This window comes from Kogia breviceps, chromosome 9 (assembly GCF_026419965.1).
Source record: "Kogia breviceps isolate mKogBre1 chromosome 9, mKogBre1 haplotype 1, whole genome shotgun sequence".
Classification (NCBI taxonomy): Eukaryota; Metazoa; Chordata; class Mammalia; order Artiodactyla; family Physeteridae; genus Kogia; species Kogia breviceps.
In genome coordinates, this window is record NC_081318.1 from 69,016,782 (window position 1) to 69,037,127 (window position 20,346).

General features: G+C 37.2%; 1 long non-coding RNA gene across 1 annotated transcript; it reads right to left on the reverse strand.

Moving 5' to 3' along the window:
* Nucleotides 1–6,601: 6,601 nt before the first annotated feature.
* Nucleotides 6,602–20,066, reverse strand: LOC136794792 (uncharacterized). The gene is made up of 5 exons (XR_010842000.1): nt 19,327–20,066; nt 15,274–15,421; nt 14,415–14,490; nt 9,290–9,354; nt 6,602–6,683 (listed from the first exon to the last, which is right to left on the reverse strand). It is a non-coding gene; the product is annotated as an uncharacterized lncRNA (long non-coding RNA).
* Between the last annotated feature and the right edge of the window lie 280 nt (nt 20,067–20,346).

Consider the following 20,346-nt stretch of genomic DNA (forward strand, 5'->3'; position numbering starts at 1 on the left):
GGAAGGGCTGTGTGGAATTCATAGGTGAGTGCAACTCTGCTACATGAAGCCGGTAAGCTTATTAAAGATTTGATCAAGACCAGTGAATTCCAAGCCTACTTTGGTCTATCTCCCTTTTGGATCCTTATTTCTACATATTTTAGCTTTTCCTTCTTGTGTCTCCTCTCTATTGGTTAATTCTGTGCTGTTATTTGAAGGCAGGTCATGGTTCATAAAATAGAGGTTTTCTCTAAAGTTAACAAAATAAAAAGAACTTTCTGGATTTGAATGTGAGCTTCTTCCTGACCAAGAAGACCTATAATATATCCCTTTACACTAAATATATAAACCTGGGGCCAAGGATTAGCAATTTCCCCTCCTCTAATGTAGTAAGAAAGTACAATAGTAAACATTTTCTGAACTTGTTTAAAGTTTTCTTTAAAAAAATAGAACAGCTCACTTCTTATATTTCTCATAATAGAGGAGAAATGAAGATGTGGCATTCAGTTTAGTCCAAAAATTACGTATTGAGAGAGAGAGAGAGAGAGAGTGAGTGTGTGTGTGTGTGTGTGTATCCATCCTAATAGCATATATGTATATATGCTATTAGGTGAGATATTGTGAGCACAAAGGAAAATAAGACAGTCTCATACGTAAAGCTACTTCTAATCATCAGAGAAGTAGAAGAGGAGCCAAGAGCATAATCATGATATAGATAGATTAAAAGAAGAAGGAAACGTATCATAAAATACGTATAAGGATGAGCACCTGGCCCATACCAGATAGGCTCTCAAGACGCAGGTAAACTAACTCTTAAAAGAAAAGCTAGGGCTTCCCTGGTGGTGCAGTGGTTGAGTCCACCTGCCCATGCAGGGGACACGGGTTCGTGCCCCGGTCCGGGAAGATCCCACATGCCGCGGACCAGCTGGGCCCAGGAGCCATGGCTGCTGAGCCTGCGCTCTGCAACTGGAGAGGCCCGCGTACCACAAAAAAAAAAAAAAAAAAGCCAAATTTAGGAAATCAAAGAAAAAGGAATGACACAGACTCTTACTTCCAAGGAAACAGTATTTGAAAAGAACAGAGACATACAATATGTGGAATTTTAATTTTAGGGAACAGTAAATAACTCAATACAAAATGCAAGAGTTGGAGAGAGAGAAGAGATTGGAAGAGAGGGCTAAATTTATATACCAGATTATAGAGTTTGGAATTTATTAGATGAAAAAGATGCATTAAAAAATATTATGAAAAGGAACATCATGATGAGCTAATAAGGGCCTATGCTAAGCACTATTTGCCATGAACAGGAAAAATAAAAATATTGAATATATTCAGGAAATAAATTTCACTTGGAAAATGTAGAGGAAAAGCTGGTGTCAAATGTGATTTGCAAGTTTTGCCTTGAGTGACTGAGTGATAGATGTTATTACTTGAAAGAAGAAACAGAAAATGGAATGGGATCAAGGGTGTAGGTGGAAGCTTAAGTCTTAACTAGGAGGTAGGGAATACAATACCTGAGACTACAAAGGAGATCAAAAGTAAAAATATAAATGAGTGTTTTACTCATGACTTTTCTCTGAAAGCTAGATAGATGTTTTCTAACAGATTCTTAAAAGAAAGATTACACTTAATAAGATTGAATCTGAAAGTCAACCCTTTTAACTGAGAGAAATAATCCATATTCTGAGAATAATAACTAAGAATAGTATTTCCTAAGAGCTCTAACTACAAAATTTTGTAGTTTTAGAAAACATTACATCTCACCATTACCTGAAACTATATTTCTTTATGTAACGTATAAGCTTTGCATTTCATTTAAAGTGAAAATACTGTGCTATAAATCTTATAAAATACATACTGGAAACTATACATTTCATGAGATATTATTCAATTTTTAATTAGAAAATTTATAGGCCAGCCATTTATATGAGAGAGAGAGAAGGAGAGAGAGAGAAAGGTAATAATATGAGAGAGAGACAGAGATAATACGAGAAAATATCCACACACATTTAATAAAAAGGAAATAATTTGACATCCTTGTTTACCTATCAATTGGCAAAGTTGAAATGGTAAGAAAACAAGCACTTTAAAATACTGTCAGTGGATAAAGAGGTAGAATTTCTTATATAGCAGTTTGAAAATATAGATTAAAACCTTTAAATTTTGCACACCGTTTTTATCAAGCAGGTTATTTGTAAATTACGGGTGTATTCAAGAATTAAGCTGCAAATACACACACACACACACATATGTGTAATCCCTGTTGTTTATGTATTACAAATGAAGTGGTAGTTTTTAATCAGTGTTTTTTAAATTTTAAAGAAAACATCATCCAATATTCAAAAATACTTAAAAAATGAAAAATTTCATATTTCTCAAAAGGACTTTTGAATGGGTATTTTAGTCATACTACACGGAACTTCCAAAAATCTTCTCCCGTTTATCTTCCCTAAAATCCTCATTACAGTTTGGCAGCTGCTCCCAATGTCTCTGATTCTTTATTAAAACTCTCCAAAACTTTTTTCTACAATTGAGCACTGGCCATTTCTTCTCTCTCACCTCTTTTCCCCATCTTTTCAACTCAACATTTTTCTTTTTTTGCAGGTGTCTTCCTCACGTGAATTAACATAGCCTCCTAGACTTACACATTACTCTAATTCATCCGTTTCCTGGATCAACACAGCAAAACCCCACCCCTGAAATTGCCAAAACAAAGTATCCTTCCTCTTTGGAAGGTAGAAGACAATGCTTTAGAAGAAGAGAGACAGCTGAAAATATGTATATATGTTAATTTTTGAAAGTATCTGTCATAGAGAATTTATCATATTTGTCATATTTATAATTGAGAATATTTGAAATTCTAATTATCCAACAACAGATAGGTTAAATTATGCTAAATTGATGCAGTAGAATTTGATGACATAGCTTTCAAAAAGTTTGTGTGTGTATATGCACATATGAAGTATATTTAATGACAATATTCATATACTAAATTTTAAATCTCTAGTTTAAATAAACGTGTGTAGAGTTAATTTCTCCACTTTTTTTTTTACTGGTTTTGTTGATATATCAAAATATATCAGAAGGATAAGAAATTATGTTTTTCTTTTGTCCTATGTTTTCTAATTAAGTTATTTGTAAAGGTGAACATTTTTACTGCTCTAATATAAATAACATGTTAAACTCAGAGAAATGAAAATGTGTCTAATTTCATCCAAACTGAATTTTTTTAAAGTCTCCAATTGACATTCACTTACAATCATGTATGCCAGTAGTTCTAAAAACAGATGTGAGTTATTTTTAGCACTAACTTAAAAAATATAGAACAGTTTCCAACTATATTAATTTGCTAGGGCTGCCATAACAAAATGCCACATACAGGTGACTTAAATAGCATAAATATATTCTCACAGTTCTGCAGGCTGCAAGTCCAAGATCAAGGGGGTGGCAGAGTTGATTTCTCCTGAGGCCTCTCTTCTTGGCTTACAGATGGCTGCCTTCTTGCTGTGTTCTCACAATGGCCTTTCCTCTGTGCACGTGTATTCCTATAATCTCCTCCTCTTCTCATAAGGATGCTACTCCTACTGACAAAGTGGATATCAAAATAATAGAAAGATACAGTTTATACGGTAGCACTACTGTATATTTTATTATATTTTAATTCTTTGAAAGTATGTTATCTACAAAATAACTGTGTAACTAAGAAGTATAATTAATTGAAGATGCCTTTTTTCAGTAATGCTAAAAAATAGAAAGAGGCTGAATGTATTTCCTTTTTTTTTTTTTTGAGGTACGTGGGGCTCTCACTGCTGTGGCCTCTCCCGTTGTGGAGCACAGGCTCCGGCGGACGCGCAGGCTCAGTGGCCATGGCTCACGGGCCCAGCCGCTCCGTGGCATGTGGGATCTTCCCAGACCAGGGCACGAACCTGCATCCCCTGCATCGGCAGGCGGACTCTCAACCACTGCGCCACCAGGGAAGCCCTCCTTCATTTGTAATCTAGCTGTGCCATTACAAGTGTCACATATACAACTGTACTAACAGATACAGTCATCTAGAATGCATAGCTAGAAAGGAAATACTATACTCCAGGGAATGCCTTAAAAAAATTAGGAGGGCTACTCATGAGTTGTTCTTTGTTTTCTACTTTGGATTACATCAAACTGACCCAAACTCCTATTTATTACTAGTCCATTAAAACAAAAGCAAAGTTTAGACAGAGAACATTAATCAATTCATATTTCAATAAGCACAAAGACTACATAGGCCAATAAATCATGCAACCAGCTGTGTCTTTTTTTACAAGCATTGGTAAATAATCAGTTCGACTGAAATTAATTGCATCTTTTCTTCCCCCAATCCCTCATACACATAGCAGTGTGAAAGTATCTGGAGACAAAGAATAAACTGAGATTCAGTCATAAATAAGATAACCAATTTGTCATACAGACCAAGTAGTACATGGTGAGATCATTGAGTTCTTATGTATATAGCCAAAGCAAAACGGAGTGCTAAGAAATTAGATCACAAATTTTTCCAAGGGACATAGGTAGTTTTTCAATGTGTAAAAATTCATCCATATATGAGGACTTTTATTCCATTTGTGGTATCACCATCATAATGATTTTATTTACCCAATTACTTTTCTTAAACTTTCATCAAATAATTTACTCAAATGATTTCTGATTGTAACACTTCGTTGGAAATGTGGTTCTCTAGGATTAGCTATGTGAAATAAGTCATCTCATGACCTGAAGCTTCTACTTCATCCACTACCTACACCAACTTGGTAAAAATGCATGCCCAGAAACTTCCTAAAAGATGAAGTATCTGTCCTCTTTAGAAAGTGGCACATGAGAGTTGATTCAGCATGCTTTTACATTAAGTATTCAAAACTATACCTTACAGTGTTAACTACAGTCACCGTGTTTTACATTAGATCCTCAGACTTTATTTACCTTATAGCCGAAAGTTTACACCCTTCTACCAACCTCTTCCCATTTCCCCTACACTTCAGCCCTTGGTTACCCCTTTTCAACTCTCTATGTGTTTTTTTTTTTTTCTTTTTTAAACATCCCCATATATGTGATATCTTGCAGTATTTGTCTTTCTCTGTGTGGCTATTTCACTTAGCATAATACCAAAAGGTCCATCCATTTTGTCACAAATAGCATGACTTCCTTCTTTCTCATGGCTGAGTATTTCATTTTATATATATATATATATATATATATATATATATACACACATATATATATATATATATACACATATATATATATATATATATATATATATATATGCCATATCTTTATCCATTCATCCATTGACTGACATTTAGATTGTTTCCCTATCTTGGCTATTGTGAAAAATGCTGCAATAAGCATGGGGGTGCAGATATCTCTTTTTTTTTTTTTTTTTTTTTTTTTTTTTTTTTTTTTTGTGGTACGCGGGCCTCTCACTGTTGTGGCCTCTCCCGCTGCGGAGCACAGGCTCCGGACGCACAGGCTCAGAGGCCATGGCTCGCGGGCCCAGCCGCTCCGCGGCATGTGGGATCCTCCCGGACCGGGGCACGAACCCGTGTCCCCTGCATCGGCAGGCGGATTCTCAACCACTGCGCCACCAGGGAAGCCCCCAGATATCTCTTTGATATCCTGTTTTTATTTTCTTTGGATATATGAAGTATGAGGATCTAATGTAAAATATGGTTGATAACACTACATTGTTTAATTGAAATTTGCTAAAGGAGTGGAACTTTAATGTTTTTACCAAAAGAAAAACAAACAAAAAAAGGTAAATATGTGAGGTGATGGATGTGTTAACTAGATGGAGGGAATCCTTTCACAGTGTGTATGTATATCATATCATCACGATGTACACTTTAAATACACTTTACAATTTTATATGTCAACTGTACCTCAATAAAACTGAAATAAAAAAAATAAAATACTTTGCAGCTGATTTTTCTTCTACTGGGGACATAATGAGGACTAATTCTGTCACATCTCACACAGCTGTTTACTTTGGTCAGCCCTAAATCTGAGTCTTCCAGGTCATCTATTAACTCTAGGACTGCTGAGAAGCAACACAGCCTGGTAGTTAGGAACGCAGATCTAAAATCAGGCTGCATGCACTCTAGAGCTCGCGAGCCACAGCTACTGAAGCCCGAGCGCCTAGAGCCCGTGCTCCGCAACAAGAGAAGCCACTACAATGAGAAGTCCGCGCGCAGCAACGAAGACCCAGCGCAGCCAAAACTAAATAAAAGAAATAGTTATTTAAAAAATTATACTGAGTGAAAGAAGCCAGACACAAAAGGTTGCATATTGTATGATCCTGTTTATATTCATTGTCCAGAATATGCAAATCCACAGAGCTCGAAAATAGATTAATGGTTGCCGAGGGATATGGGGAGTTACTGCTTAATGAGTATGGGGTTTCTTTTTGGTATGATGGAAATATTCTGGTATTAGATAGTGTTGATAGTTGCATGACTTTGTGAATATACTAAAAACCACTGAATTGTAAACTTTATGTATACATTTTATAGTATGTGAATTATATCTCAATTTTAACAGTAAAAAAAAATTAATCAAATCAAATCAAATCAAATCAGGCTGCAAACTTACTGTGACTTCGGGCAAATCATTTAAATTTCCAGTGCGTTAGGTTCCTCATCTGCCAAAGGGGGAGATACCATCTACCTCACCTGTTAGAAGGGTTAAATGATAATATTGGTTAAGCATTTAAACAATGGTTAGCACACAGCAGCCTCAAACAAAGAAATATAGTATATCCCTTAATCTGACCAAATGCTGCCCTCCTTTCCAAATCTTTTTCCTAGGCCCAGAATAGGTAGGGCCAGCTTCAGGGGCATGCTACCTGTGCAGTCACACAGGACCCCACACTTAGAAGGGCCCACATTTGACATACTGTTTTGTTGCCATCTTGAAATACATAACGATTCTTTTTCTTTCTTTTTGTAAATGTATTCATTTATTTATTTTTGGCTGCATTGGCTCTTCGTTGCTACAAGTGGGTTTTCTCTAGTTGCGGCGAGCAGGGGCGGCTCTTCGTTGTGGTGCACGGACTTCTCATTGCGGTGACTTCTCGTTGTGGAGCACGGGCTCTAGGCAAGCAGGCTCAGTAGTTGTGGCTCATGGGCTCTAGGGCGCAGGCTCAGTAGTTTTGATGCATGGGCTTAGTTGCTCCGTGGCATGTGGGATCTTCCGGGACCAGGTCTCGAACCCACGTCCCCTACATTGGCAGGTGGATTCTTAACCACTGCACCACCAGGGAAGTCCCGAAATTCATAATGATTCTTGAACATGATGTCCTGCATGTCCATTTTGCACTGGGTCCCGAAACTTATGTAGCCAATTCTAACAATATTCTACCCTGAGATTTCCTTATCAATTCAATCTCTTCTCTGAGCATTATCTTTAACTTCTTACCTTAAGTCCTGATGATACCATTTTCCTTGTCTGATGCAGAGGTTATCTTTTTTTTTTTTTTTCTATTATACCCCATATACCACAGGACCAGAAGGTAAGGGGTTGGCTATGTATCACTCCCTCCCATTTGAAGCGTGCACCATCAGACTAAACCACCCACTACATCTCCTTCTTATTCTCATATTTTGACCCAGTTAGTCCCTCTTGACTCATTCTCTTCTCCATCTCAACTCATGCCATCATTCTTGGTAACTTCAGAATGCATATGGATGAACCATTTACCCTGCCTGTCAGATCCTTCCCTTCCTCACCTTCAATTACCTGTTCCTCCACCCCCTCCCAACCAGTGATGCTGGTTGCATCAGCAGTAACTCACCATCCCTGAAAACTTAAAATCAGTCACTCCCTTCCGTGGCTGCCAACTGCTGTTCTTTCCGCTTGCATTCCCAAGTACTCATTTTGCAAGAATTCCTCAGCTTCAGTGAAACATCTAACCCATTGACCTCACTCTCTTCCAACAATTATGTTTCCTCTTCCCCCTTTAACCTGGTTTTTAGTCCGTGTTTCCTAACTGAAATAATTCCCTTTTAATTATTTTACCTTGCTTGCCTCCTTTTTTCTCTAGCATATTCCCCTGAAAAATCCCAAATATTGGGATTAAAATTTTTTTTTTCACACCAGCACCTGAGAAGCTAAATGTAAGTGTAAACAACTAGGAAGAATACAACCGCTTTAAATTTATGCTAAAATTTTCATACAGCTATTTAACACTGCCAGGCAACCCTACTGCACTCACATAGTAGTTTCATTTCCCCAAATAAAATCATAAACAGCATTTTTATACTCTCTTCAGTCTTTTCAACTACTGCCCATTTCTCTGCTCCCCTTCACTGCAAGGCTGCTAGGATGATTTCTTTTAGTACTTATTAATCCTATTTCCTGCCATTCATTATTCAATTTATGACACTGTAGGTTTTTTCCCATCACTCCCAGAATCTATGCTTTTGTTACAGTCACTTATGACCATCATCTTGCCAAATCTGCTGTTCTGTCCTCTTCTTAATTGACCTTCACCAGCATTCTATGGTTGACATTCTCTCTTCCTACCTCCTCACTGGTGAGCTCTTCTAAGATTCTCTTTCCTCTTAATATTTGCCTGACTCAATCCTGGTGTGTGATTTCCTTGGTTGCTCTTATCCAATTCCATGGTGTAAATACCATCTACATAAGGTGAAAAACTACCCCAGTTTGCCAAGGAATAAGAGGATTCCCAGGTCTTAGAACTTTCAGTACTAAAACAGGGAGAGTCCTGGGCAAACTAGGATGATTGCTCACATTTTACCTATGTGCTAATAACTCCCAAAATTATGCCTCTAGTCCACACCTCTCTGATGAGCTTGATTTCCATTTTGGTGTGTAATATACATTTCAAACTCAAATTTGTCCAAGCCAGAAATCTTGATGTGTGCCTTCAATTTTTTCTTCTCCCATTAGCCCCATCTCCATAGATATCATCATAATGTACCAGTTCTTATGTCAAAAAAAAAGGAGAGAAAAGGAAAGCGAAGGAAAGGAAAGAAGAGAAAAGGGAAGGGAAGGAAACTAGAAATCATCCATGGCTCCTCATGACTCTTCCTTTTCTATCCTCCAGTCCAGTTACCACCACCTGGTCCACACCACCACCATCTCCTACTTGCACCACCACAATAGTCTCCTAACTACTCCCTGTTTAACTCTTGATCCTTTCCAAACCATTCTGCATGATGAAAGCTGGGACAATTCTAGTTTTAAACTAGAAAATTCTTTTGTATGATATATATAAAGAGTCATTTCTCTTTAAAACATTTCAATGGCTTACTACCTCTTTGAGAATAGCAACCAAACATCTCTCCAGGTCTTCTCTATCAACAGTGCTTCTTTATCACCCTGTGGAGAGGATAAGTTTGTTTTAGTTTATGCTTTTGTTTTTTCTCTATTGCACCATGGACTGACATGCGGTCCTACTGTATACGACTGGAAGCAATCTGCAACAAGAGCTGCACCATCCAAGTTCACACTCACCTGAACTGAGGTGAGTCTGGTGATCAAGGGCTGGAATCTCAGCAATGTCAAGCTGCTATAAAGGTTTTAAAATTTAAGTACTTTTCCTGTTTGCTGACTAGAAGTGGTTCAACTCAAACTTCTATTAGCAGTGGTCTATAAGTCTCTGCCTCCCTGACCTTAACCCACACCACCTATCCATGTGCCCCCCACACAGCTGGTGCCCTGGCTTCCTTTCTGCCCTTCAAATGAACTGTCAGGCCTGTGGATTCAGCTTAGAATATTCTTTGTTCAGCTCCCCACAATAAAGCTTATTGCTTTTCTTCAGGTCTCAGCTCAGACACTTTCCTCAGAGACGCTATCCCAAAGGCTCCCTCTCTCAGTTGATGGTCTCTAATTACTCTCTGAATCATAATAGAGTTTATTCCCTTTACAATACATTCTAGAATGTTAACATATTTTTAATTTTTGTTTTTTAATGTGTTTTAAATTTTGAAATTCATTAGGACTAGTATAATAAGTAAAACCATCCTTTGCTTGCCAATTCTACACTTTCTGAGGAAACCAGAATAAATGGATGTGTATCATCTTTTCAGTACAAATACATAAGAACACACACCTTTCTTTGTTTTCCTTAATGGACTCATTCTCTACACATTACTCTGTGAAATAATTTTTCACCTAAGAATATATTTTAGACATTTCTGAAGTCTATAGACCAAGACTACACTATTTTATGGTTTCTCTTGAAGCAGGTATACATAACTCAGGTCGGTAGTTTTACATAAATGAGATTTTTGGTTATGTTTTTAATTTACAAGGCTTGTTTTTTTGGTTTGTTTGCCTACTTCTCCTCTGTTCCCTTTCTTCACCTTCATCAATTCACCCTGCCCCATTATGATTCTTGTAAAAACTCTGCCATTTTTTTTATAGTGTGTGTTGTGTGTTGTTCTAGTTGTTTCTCTGCATCTTGCTTTTCTCACTCAACAACTCACTGTCATAATCACTCCAAGACAAATGACACAGGTCTTACTCACTGTTTGTAATTGCTTTTTAATAGCCCATAGTGTAAATGTATCATAATTTTTTCTCAATTGAAGGCCATTTACTCTTTCAGACTTTTGCCTCTACGAAAAAGTACAATAAACATCCTCGTATGTATATTTTTATACAGTGGTGCTTTTACTTCTGAAGAATGGGGTTGCTTCTAAGGCTATGGTTATTTAAAATTTTAGAGGCACTGCTAAATTGTTTTCCAAAAAGATGAGAATAATTTTTAATTCCAGTAGCAAAGAATATATAATTTCCTTCATACCCACCAGCAGTAGGTTTATTGAAATTTTAAAATTTTGTCAGTTGGCAATGGAGTGATACTTCGTTATTTTAAGGACAGGAAATTTGAGTTTACTCTTTTGCGAATTCCCTATTCATATCCTTGATGTATTTTTCTATTGAGTGGTTTGTCTTTTTCTTTACAATTTGTAAGGATTCTTTCTGTATTATAGACATTAAACGCTCATCATCATCTGGGTTGCAACCTTTTATGTTCTTCCCCCAATTCTATTGTTTGTCTGCTGACTTTATTTATGTTAGTGTAGTGGACATTTGTCACGTTTGTGGCTGTTCCAGGATCTACTGAACACTTTTTCTATATGTGGATAATTTTCCACTTATGAGTTCTGTCTCCTAAACCAGGAAGTAGAAACTTGCTTTCCCAGGTTCCCTTGCAGCTAGGGTACTAGAATATGCCCCAGCCCCTTCCTATCAGATTCACCTGCACACAACTCTAAGGTGGAAATGATCAAGGCAAGACTGTGAATGTGGTATTGATGTCCTACAGAGACAGCAGTGCTATCTTCTCAAAAGCATTCCCTCACTATAGTTTGGGCATTTTCCTTTCCAAATTGTTTTTCTGAATATACAGTTAAAATGTATGTTGTTTTCAACCAAGAACCTTAACTGATACTGATATCAATGTGTATACAAAAGTTATAATTTTTATGTCAACTATATCTCTTTATTTTATTTTTTCTGGATTTCTGGTAACATTATGAAATTTCCCCTTAACCCCTATATTGTATAGGTAGCCTTGGTGATTTTCTTCTGTTTTATTTTTAAATTTTAAATCAATAGGGAACAATTAAATGCACATGTATACATATATTTATATTTGTATTTTTGTTTATGTGAATATTTATAAACAATATATACATGTAAATATTATACGGAGAGAGAAATCAGTGCTGTCGAACAAAACATTTTGCAAAGATGGAAACCTTCTATAACCTACACTGCCCAATAACCACTAGACACACTTTAAAACATGACTAAAGCAGCTGAGAAACATAGTTTTTAAATTTAATTTAAGTTCCATTAAAATGTAAATAACACTTGTGGCTAGTGGCTACAGCATTGAACAGCACATATAGTGAGAGTGGACCCAAGTTAGTTTCCTTCTGGATAAATAGCTAATTGTCATCCCCACTTAATAAATAAGTCATTCTTTTCCCACAGAATAGAAATATTAATGTTCCCATATATGAAATTTTCATTTACAGACATTTATTTTCTAGATTCTCTATTTTTTATGGATCCATATGGCTAATACCATATTGATTTGACTGTAGTGACTTTATAGTCTGATGAATAATGTGTGAAGCGTATTTCGCAACTTCTGATTCTCCTATAATCAAACTTTTCTTGGCTGCTTAAGACATATATTCTTCCAAGTGAACTTTTATATCATTGTATCCAATTCTAAAATCAGCCTTGATGAATTTATTAGTGCCTCAAATTTATAGGAGAATTTTGAAGAATTGACATTTTTACTATATTAATTCTTCCCATCCAAAATCACACTACGTTTTTCCATAGTTCAAAGATTGTTTTATGTCCTTTAATATTCTATGATTAAGATTTACAGATTTATTTTTTAACATAGGTCCTGTGTTTTCTTTTTAAAAGTTACCTGTGAGAATATTATGCTGTTTACTATAATCAGATATCTTGCCATTTTCATTGCCATTTGCTTATAGACAATATAGACAAAAGCTCTTGGTCTTAACATATTTATCTTGTTTTTATCTTAAATCCTCTTATCCATTATTTTTCATTGATTCTGATTTTAATTAGAATCTTAGGGTTTCTAGACATATAATATTGTCATTAGGAGAAAAACCTTCTCTTTTCTAATGTTTTTACTAAATTTTTTTTAAACTTACCATTCCAAAGCAATGGCAGAAGTAGAAATTTACATCTAATTTTTCATATTAATTGCAATGAGAATTTTCTAACTTAATGATAATTAGTTTAATTTGAGGTTGATTAATTTTGTCATATTTTATTCTTATTCGTAAAATTTAAAAAATATATCTTTATTGGAGTATAATTGCTTTACCTTGTTGTGTTAGTTGCTGCTGTATAACAAAGTGAATCAGCTATACGTATACATATATCCCCATATCCCCTTCCCTCTTGCGTCTCTCTCCCACCCTCCCTATCCCACCCCTCTAGGTGGTCACAAAGCACCGAGCTGATCCCCCCCCCCGTGCTCTGCAGCTGCTTCCCACTAGCTATCTATTTGACATTTGGTAGTGTACATATGTCAGCATCACTCTCTCACTTCATCCCAGCTTACCCTTCCCCCTCCCCGTGTCCTCACGTCCATTCTCTACGTCTACATCTTTATTCCTGTCCTGCCCCTAGGTTCTTCAGAACCTTTTTCGTTTTAAATTCCATATATATGTGTTAGCATACGGTATTTGTTTTTCTCTTTCTGACTTACTTCACTCTGTATGACAGTCTCTAGGTCCATCCACCTCACTACAAATAACTCAATTTCATTTCTTTCTATGGCAGAGTAATTTTCCATTGTATCTATGTGCCACATGTTCTTTATCCATTCATCTGTCGATGGACACTAAGTTGCTTCCATGTCCTGGCTTTTGTAAATAGTGCTGCAGTGAACACTGTGGTACATGACTCTTTTTGAATTATGGTTTTCTCAGGGTATATGCCCAGTAGTGGGATTGCTGGGTCATATGGTAGTTCTGTTTTTCATTTTTTAAGGAACCTCCATACTGTTCTCCATAGTGGCTGTATCAATGTACATTTCCACCAACAGTGCAGGAGGTTCCCTTTCCTCCACACCCTCTCCAGCATTTGTTGTTTGTAGATTTTTTGATGATGCCCATTCTAACTGGTGTAAAGTGAAACCTCATTGTAGTTTTGATTAATTCATAGAATTTTTTCAGAATGTATTGATATTACCATATGATTTTTTTTTAATAGATTGATGTACATCATTATACTGATAGTTTTCTGGATATTACAACTATCTCTTTTTTTTTTTACAAAGATTTTTGTGTATTTACATAGGAGTTTGAGCTGCATTTTTGTTTTTTATGATAACTTCATAAGGTTTTATATTAAGAATTTTTTCCAGGGGAGTAGTAGCTTAAGTAACATAGGAATTATCTATTTTTTATAAAGACTTGATACAATCCAGCTGGGAAAATCTGTGGCCTTAGTGGCTTTCATTAACGGCAGATTTTTAACTTTCTCAATCACTTTTTGATTACTGACATTTTTTTTAACCTTCTCTTGGGATGATTTTAGGAATTTATATTATGTTAGAAAAGCATCTATGTCACCTATGTCTAAGGTTTTCAGATTTGTTGTCACAGAATTGTCTGCAGATATACTTTATTATTTTATTACTATTTTAATCACACCTCTAGTTATGTCTCATATCTCATTCCCATTCTTGCGTATTTTGCCCCTTTCCAGTCCCTTAATCAGGCTTCTTCTTCTTGCTCTTCAAATCTCACTTGACTCAGTATAGTTCAGTAGTTGAAGAAAATGTGATCTCTGAAGTCTGAATAGCTATAATTGTATGCTATTATAAAACATTCATCACTATGAGTAATAAGAAATTCTATTGTTACCTTGAGTCTTCAAATATAGCTCAATCAGAAGGTCTACTCCCATTCAGTGATCAAAACTCAGTCCCCCGTTGAGGGCCTATCAGGGGAAGAGAGGAGAGATGGGGCACAAACTGTATTTAGTAAGCAGGTGAGGGCAACTGTTTGTTGGCAGCGATCAGGAGTAGAAGGAAGCAAAGAGAACAAGAAAATTCTTGTTTGACTGGCATTGTTATGAGCTGGAGCGGTAATCCCTGAGGCCTGCAGACATAAAGCTGACTCTGAGTATTTCTTAGGTTCTTCAGAAACCTCCATCTCTAGGGAAGAGGTTGGTTGATTACTCCTTCTGTATTCATTGAAAATCCTTCAGGGTCTGGGCCTCTTCAGTATCTCTCCCTTGAGATCACATTTACCCTTCAGAGAAGAGCCTGCAGAAACTGAGATGACTTCATGCAGGTTCTTTCTCATGCACGGCCCGTATATGGTGTGGGTCGGACGGCTCAGGTGTCTTTACTTTGAGAACTTGTAAGCACAAGAGTTAGTCCCTGTTTTCCCCCTCCTTGGCTTATCTACCAGCTGCTGGCTAGTCACTCATTTGTGACCTTTATACTTAACAGCCGAAGTCAGACACTAGGCTCCGGTGTCTCCCCCAGTCTGCCATGGACTGAACTAGATTCTCAATGTTCTCGTAAAGCCCTCTCTTTAGATCTGAAGTGAAGAACAAAATAATCCTCACCCTCTGCCTTTCTAGTGTGAATTCACAGAACAGCTATTTCTAAATAATTCCTTTACTAACTTATAACAACGGTTGAGTCTCAGAAAAATGAATGAACTGAAGCAATTTTAAGCAGAAAAACGATTAACTCACTTAACTGGTGCCTACCAATCTGGGCAAGACAGCAGAGGAGGCTCCAAGTGGGCCTGGAGGAGTGACTCCCAACCACTGCAGAGGGGATCCATCAGGCCTTGGCCACTCCTGCCACAATCAGGAAACTCAACCCGACACTATGTACCAGTTTCTATTGCAGTTCCTGAGGAGGCAATGGTGAGCAAATCAGACAGTAAATTCCTGCGACCATGAAATCTTACTTTCGAGGGGGAAAGTGGGGATGGGAGACAGGGAGCAAGTGAGGTAAATATGTAAAATATACATTATGTTAGATGCTAATGATTGCTATGGAGACAGATAAAACAGAGGCAGTTTGCAATTGCAAGTAGGTTTTTACAGTCAAAACACTGTTACTTTTCTTACAAGATTGACACATACAAACATATCTGAACATTTTTTGAATAATCCTTGCTATTTTCTGCACGTATTACCTCTTGGGATAATGCCCCAAGTCTCTCGGCCAGTCTCTCTGCCAGTAACTGGGGAGTGAGAATTCGAACTCAGGACTGGCTGTCTCCAAAGCACATGCTCTTTCCACTACCCACTATTTTTTATAGTAAAATATAAATGAATTTTAGATTTGCCACATCTCAGTTCTTTTATTAATGTGCATATAATTAAGGATTGATATTATTTAGAGAAATCACTGAATCTAAGTAGATTAAGGTAAATGCCTTTGGGTCTTTCTAGTCATAAGGCCGTTCCTGGAAAGTTCTGAACACCTGTCTTAATGCCTAGTTATTGCTCAGTCTGAAAACATGGTGCCTTGAGTTGGACCTTGGAAGCTGGTAATCAAGATGGCTGCAGAGTTGGTGAGGAGTGTTTGGTGTTATCTGTACATTCTCCCAGAACTGCTCTAGTCCTTCCAGTTTATATATTGAAATGCTCAGGAGTAATCACCATTCTTAACAGACTGGATCTTGTCCAGGCCCAGATTCTTGGGCTTCTCTGAATCTCATGTAAGGCCCCAGAATCAAACCCTATTAACTGCTAAGGACCACCCAGGAGTAGCCCTTAAACTGGATGTAGACATATCGAATTTCCCAGAGCTCCTTCAAGCTAAAGTGGGTCACCCAGACCACACAGAGGCAGGACAGGACACCTAGTGGAGTTTTGGTTTGGACTCTACTTCCAAAGAATGTGTGATGTCTTCTCCAGCACCGAGGAAACAAGCCAGAAAGGCTAGAGCCTATTCACTCATGGAAACAGCTTGGATGCAGTATATCATCCTACCACTTGGCTTCAGTAATGTGCATGAGTATGCACTGTCCTCATCTGAGGATCACAGCTTATGAATCCTAAATTGTGAATTTTCCCAAGAATGTTGTAAAAGCCATCTCTCCAATCTAGCCTAACCGATAGATTAAAGAAAGCTTTCACTTTGTTTTCTCTCAATTGTGTTTGTCTGATTCTTGGTAAATTCAGATTATTTTCATCAGCATTTTTCTAGAAAATTATTAACTAGGTAATTATATGTGCATTACAATTTTTAGATGACATGTGTTATATATGTGGAAGAGTCACATCGTTTGTCATTCAGTTTATTTCTGCCCATGAGTTTTGGGAACAACACAATCAGAAAAATCTACAACATGAAGATTATATCAGAGTGAATTCTGTGAACTGACAGTAGTAAATTGGGATTTGCTTTACTTTTTTTAAAGCCTGATTGTGCTGGTACAGTAGTTGAACTTACACCTAGTTGTATGTCTTTGTTTTATATGAGCAAAAGTGGAAAGTGATAAATGAGCATACTGAACCATTCTCTAGCTGAGAATTTTTGACCTTCTGAGTACCTATTACCACTGCCACGTTCTAAGCCTTTCTACTAAATCCCTTGAGCAAACCCAAATTGATATTGTTATTTAGAAGAAATTTTTCTTGTGTAAAGAGATATTAGTATGGTTACACTACAAGTCACCATATAATCTGATGTAAGCATAGCAATGCCTCTGAAAAACCCAGGATGCTGCTTTTCCTTTAACCATCCATCAACCCGCTGACTGAGAATGTAAGACAATTTTATTTATGATATTCCACTTTCCCCCGAAACCAAGAACAAGAGGTCTCATCAGTTTACAGAATATTTAAAATTTCATCTAAGATAGATAAATAGATGTGCAAGTGATAGTTCTATAGAGAAAAGAGGAAATTCTGCTAATTTGTCTATTTCTTGAATAAGAGAGGTGGGGGGCTAACCCAAGAGTCATTTGTCAACCACCATGTGGAATCACTTATGCCAGACTGGGCCATCAATTAAATTGGAAAGCACTGCACTGCACTTTCTAGATTGTAGAAAAAATGCTTATACAAATGAAAAAGAGGGAGCAGCAAGATTGTACCTGGTTGAGCCAATCCCCCAAGTTCCTCCAGTTCTATTACCATAGATTGTCTTTCATCACCTCCTGGATTTTCACCACAGCTGCACTGCAATACCAGCATCCAATTACATATCCACACCACTGGTTAGCAGACACCCTAAGAAATCTCTCCAGTTTAGTCATTTATGTGTCAGTGAGCAGGGAGCCCCACTTCCCACATTGCCAGAAAACTTACTTCTGCAGGACTGGAGTGATGGCCAGACATTTACAAGCCATTTTCTTTGGCTGACAATTTAGTTTTTAAACCCTTAATGGAGCATCTGCAACTGCTGTTTTATTGACATAATTTCAAATGCAGTTGTGTTTCCAGTAAGCTATGACAGTTTTAAAAGTTTGAAGAGACCAGGAGCTGGAGACAACAGTAGAGCAGATGTGTTTCATTGGGATTTGTTAACATCTTACTAAGCTATGTTATAGAGACATTTCAGGAGGCAGGCATCAGCTCAAGCAACAACTCATCTTTAAACACACATACTTCCATGTCAAGTGATAAAATGAGAACACACAAGCCACCAAACACCCAGCCCAGTATGCAACTATCCTTGATATATATAAGGTGAATGAGTAAAACACAGTCTCGTAAGTGCCACGGCACAGTCATGTTATTAATTTTAAAGAAAATACACGTATTCATTAAGAAATGAAATAACCACTGAGCACCTATTATATGCAAGACATGGCCTTAGGTTCATGGGATCCATCAGTGACTAAGTTACATGAGTTCAAGGAGCTTCTGTTCAGGGGCCGGGGTGGGGGTGGGTGGGAAGGGGAGGGAGTGGATGGAAAAATCAGACTGAAACAAAAATAACAAATAAATAAATTACAATTCTTCCCAGACGGTGATAAGTGCAATGAAAAGATGAACAAGTGGAACACAGTAAGGGAGCTCCAAAGTACAGGGATTGGGGAGAGGTGTCAGGTCACAGAATCTTAGTCAGTATACTGTCTGACAAAGTGATATTTGAACACTTAAAGGATGTGAGGGGATTAGGAATTATTTTTAAATAATAAATTATCAATTAAATATGAAAGTATAAAAAATTAATATGATAAATTGCACAATCTGATAAACAGAGCTGAAAACTAAAGTTGTCAGAGAGCAAGAATGACGGTAAAAACAAACTTTCCTCAATTCTCACTGTGCTCCTTCCAAATGCTTCTTTTCCATAACTCCCTTCTTCCTCATTTCCTGCTTCGCTCTTCTTTTCTTTCCCTGACAAATTCACATGCTTTTTCTCCCTTTATAGGTGTATTTTTTAAATTACATGAATAACTAGAAGTGTTTCCAAGAATACATTATTATTTTCCCAGGAAACCAACACACCCACTTACCTTATTCTTGCTAGAAACACCTTTTTTTCTTTACTCAGGTTGTGACCATTGGAATTATAGTAAGCGCTATGTCTCAATGATTTTAATTTGTTCCTAAAACGTTGCCCTAAAGTGAAAGGTCATAAATTGAAAGCAAAATTCATTAATTTTAAAGGGAAATTACGAGATATATTATTCCAATACAAAATACTCAAAAAAATTCTATAGACTGGAATATATATATCAAGTGAACAATGAAAACAAGTTTATATAAATAAATAGTATGAATAAATACAAACAATAGTTTAAAAATAAAAGTCTGAACATAAATTGTAATGAAGTTTATTTTACTCACCGAGGAAGGAAGAGACTGAATAAGGGATGGCAGTCGCAGTTGGTGCTTATCTCCAGACAGGAATCTGAAAATTGGATCTGCTAGATATATTAGATTCCTAGGGCTGCCATAACAAAGGATCACAAGTCGGGTGGCTTGGAACAAGAGAAATTTATTCTCTCATAGTTCTGAAAGCCAAAGGTCCAAAATCAAGTCCAAAAGCCTAGGCAAGCCTTCTGGAGTCTCTGAGGAAGAATCTGTTCCATGACTCTCTTAGCTTCTGGAGATTGCAGGCAATCCTTGGCATTCCTTGGCTTGTAGATGCATCATTTTAATCTCTGCCTCTGTCTTCACATGGTGTTCTCCCTCTGTGTCTCTGTGTCCAAATTTCCACGTTCTTAAGAAGACATCAGTTGTTTGATGAGCACTCACCCTCCATTATGATCTTATCATGACTTGATTACATCTACAAAACCCTATTTCCAAATAAGCTCCTATTCACAGGTACCAGAGTTCAAGATTTGACCTTATCTTTTTAGGGGGACACAGTTCAACACACTGAAAAATAATTTCTTTAAGACTGTGATGAGGGCTTCCCTGGTGGCGCAGTGGTTGAGAGTCCGCCTGCCGATGCAGGGGACGTGGGTTCGTGCCCAGGTCCGGGAAGATCCCACATGCCGCAGAGCGGCTGGGCCCGTGAGCCATGGCCGCCGAGCCTGCGCGTCCGGAGTCTGTGCTCCCCAACGGGAGAGGCCACGACAGTGAGAGGCCTGCATACCGAAAAAGGAAAAAAAAAAAAAAAAAGACTGTGATGAAATAAAGGCTAAACCTGAGAGCAGTGGAACACATGGAAACATGTACAAAAGTAGAGACTATAGATTCAGAAGATGCAACATCTGTCTTCTCACCTGGCATACTAACACATAACAAAAATGTTTTGTTTCATCCAAACATGATGCTCAATTTGAATTTGTTGCAAATGATATTCTTATTAGAAATTATTGTGTTACATAATTGGCAATTGTGACTTTTCCTGGAAAT